Below are 3010 nucleotides of genomic sequence, written 5' to 3' on the forward strand. Positions count from 1 at the left end.
GTCTCTATGCATTGGATCAGACTTGATGGCAGTGAGTTTGGTTTTGGTTTAATCACTACGGAAGTAGATTTCCCAATCTTCCTTCTGATGACTGGCTAGTAGGTTTGAACTGCCAGCCTTCTGGTTAGTAATCAAATGCCTTAGGTACTACACCACCAGATCATATAATTGCTTTTCAAAAATTGTTATTTTGATCAAATATTGTTGCAATCCTTTCTAAATAAACCAAATCCTCCCAAGAACTTCTGCATTTCTTAAAAGTCAGGCTAATAACTAAGATATTTTGATCAACAGAAATTCCATTATAGATTTGTTCTAGTATACAACTATTTCTGTTATTGTAATAAAAATGTCTTGTGTTTAGACAGAGAGCAGCAACAGGATACAAAAATATTTCATATTCATTACATGATTGAGAGATATGTAGGGCACTGAGAAGAGTTCTGGACCTGAAATTGGGAGATCCAGCCTCTCCCATTTATTAGATATTTGATCTAGTCATTTAAGCTCCCTGAGTCTTGATTTCATTGAGTATAAACCCAAACTGAACCTACTGCTGTTAAGTTGATTTAGACCCATAACAACCCTTTAAGGTAGAGTAGAACTGCCCCATAGCATTTCCAAGGCTGTAAATCTTTATAGAAGCAGACTGCCATTTTTTCTCCTGTGGATAGGCTGTTTATTTTGAATCTCTGATGTTTCAGTTAGCAGCTGAACATTTAGGCACTGCACCACCAGGGCTCCTTCCACTGACTATACAATGAATATACTTGAAATTACCCCCACTTTCCCACCTCTAGTGTTGTGTTTCTTCTTCAATATATAAAATAAAGACTAACTTGAACCCTCATCTTGTTTAAAAGTGGAAAATACTAAGATTTCTCCAGTATTTTTAAGGATTCTCTACGTGAACAGTGAGGATATCCTCACCTTTTTTATTTACTACCTGTTAACTTTTGTTCCAATCCTACTCTTTATGTCTCATTGACCATTTTCTAATCTTCCTTCTATTGTTATTGTTATGTGCCTTTGAGTCAGACCCAACTCATAGTGACCTCTCCTTGGGTTTCTGAGGTGGTATCACTATGGAAGTAGATTGCCCAACCTTCCTTCCAGGGAGTGGCTGCTGGGTTTGAACCACCAGCTTCTGGTTAGCAATCAAGTGCCTTAGGCACTACGCTACCAGAGCTCCTCCTTCTTCCTTGTATAGCTAATGCCATCTCTGTACACCACTTTGCCTAAAACGCGAAAAAGGATCATTGTCATCATATCCCCAAACATGACTAATGCAATTATTGGCTGTGTGTAAAGATTTATTTTACTGAATGTTTGGGGAAAACAGAAGGAGACTGTTGCACATGACTGGAAGCATTTCTAACTGAATATCAATCTTCATTGTTGCACCAGTTCATCAGCATTCCTTCTTCCAGGATGTTGCTCATTGAAGACTTCTTTCCATGTATCTGGTACGCCTTTGTTCTCATTTGAGAATCTTCTCCTGTATATTGACTTTTCAAGGCCGTCCCACACACACACACACACAAAATGAAAACAGAGTAGGACAGACCAGATCAGATCAACCTGAACTAAAATAAAACAAAATTTTCCTCTGCTCTTTCAAGAAGGAAATCTGTTACTTTGTTGTTGTTGTTGTTATTTGCCATCAAGTCAGACCCAACTCATAGTGACCCCTCCTTGGGTTTCCGAGGCAGTATCACTATGGAAGTAGATTGCCCAATCTTCCTTCAGATGAGTGGTTGGTGAGTTTGAACCGCCAGCCTTTTGGTTAGTAGTCAAGTGCCTTAGGCCCTATGCTACCAGACCAAAAGCTTATTCATTTTTCTCATTATCCTTCATGCAGACTAGGCAATCTACTTTAACAATATGGCCTTTTAAACAAAAGGACTAAGTTTCCTTAAAAGGAATTTTTGCCCTCTTTAGAGCAACTAACTCAAACTTAAGCCAGCTTAAAAAAAAATATTATTTCTGCCTTGTAGAACATGGAAAGGTTAATTCTTACAATTCAGGATCATTGTGAGGATTAAAAGAGACATCATTGCTAGTCTAAGTAGGGAAGTAGGTCAGATGTCTTTAACTCATGAGCTAGTGAGGCTGTACGTGGTATCAAGGATTTCATAAGACAAGAACCAGTGACTCTGCAAAGTTTCTGCTGACCTTTCATATACCTTGGTAAATGTGTGTGTGTGTGTGCATTTCACTACTAACTGATTACTTGTCATAATTTCTTCCTCTATAAAATTCTAAGGGATTCTGGCTCTCTTAGTATTGTTGTAAGGATTAAACCAAAACCAAACCAAACTCACTGCCATCGAGATCGAGTCATTTCTGAACCATAGAGACCCCCATTGGGTTTCCAAGGCTGTAAATCTTTATGGAAGTAGATCACCCCATCTTCCTTCTGCCAAGCAGCTGGTGGGTTTAAACTGGTGACCTTCCTGTTATCAGTCAAGTGCCTTATCCACTCCTCCACCAGAGCTCCTTTATTAGATATAAAGATTAAAAAACAAAACAAAACAAAAACAAACTCATTGCTGTAGAGTCATTTCTGACTCATAGTGACCCCTCCTTGGGTTTCCAAGGCGGTATCTCTATGGAAGTAGATTGCCCAATCTTCCTTCAGAGAAGCAGCTGGAAGGTTTGAACTGCCAATCTTCTGGTTAGCAGTCAAGCTTTAGGCACTATGCCACCAGAAAAGTAATTTATATAGAGTGCTTAGCACAAGGTCTGACAGCTAATAAATGCTCAATAAGTTGTGGCTACCTTTGTTGTTATTTTTATTGAGATGATGCTGGAAAGAAGAGGACAAATCCAAAGAGATTCAAAAACAAAGAACCAAGATGATGCCCAAGCAAGCTATGCAGCCTTAAGTCTGCTTCAAGAAAAGGGGAAAGAGACAGAATATAAGAAAAACTGAGTTTAGGAGTGTCTTGTTGTTATTTGCCATTGAGTCAGACCCAACTCATAGCAACCCCTCCTTGGGTTTCTGAGG

This window comes from Orycteropus afer, unplaced genomic scaffold (assembly GCF_000298275.1).
Source record: "Orycteropus afer afer isolate SDZICR_OR568_19922 unplaced genomic scaffold, OryAfe1.0 scaffold00591, whole genome shotgun sequence".
Taxonomy (NCBI): domain Eukaryota; kingdom Metazoa; phylum Chordata; class Mammalia; order Tubulidentata; family Orycteropodidae; genus Orycteropus; species Orycteropus afer.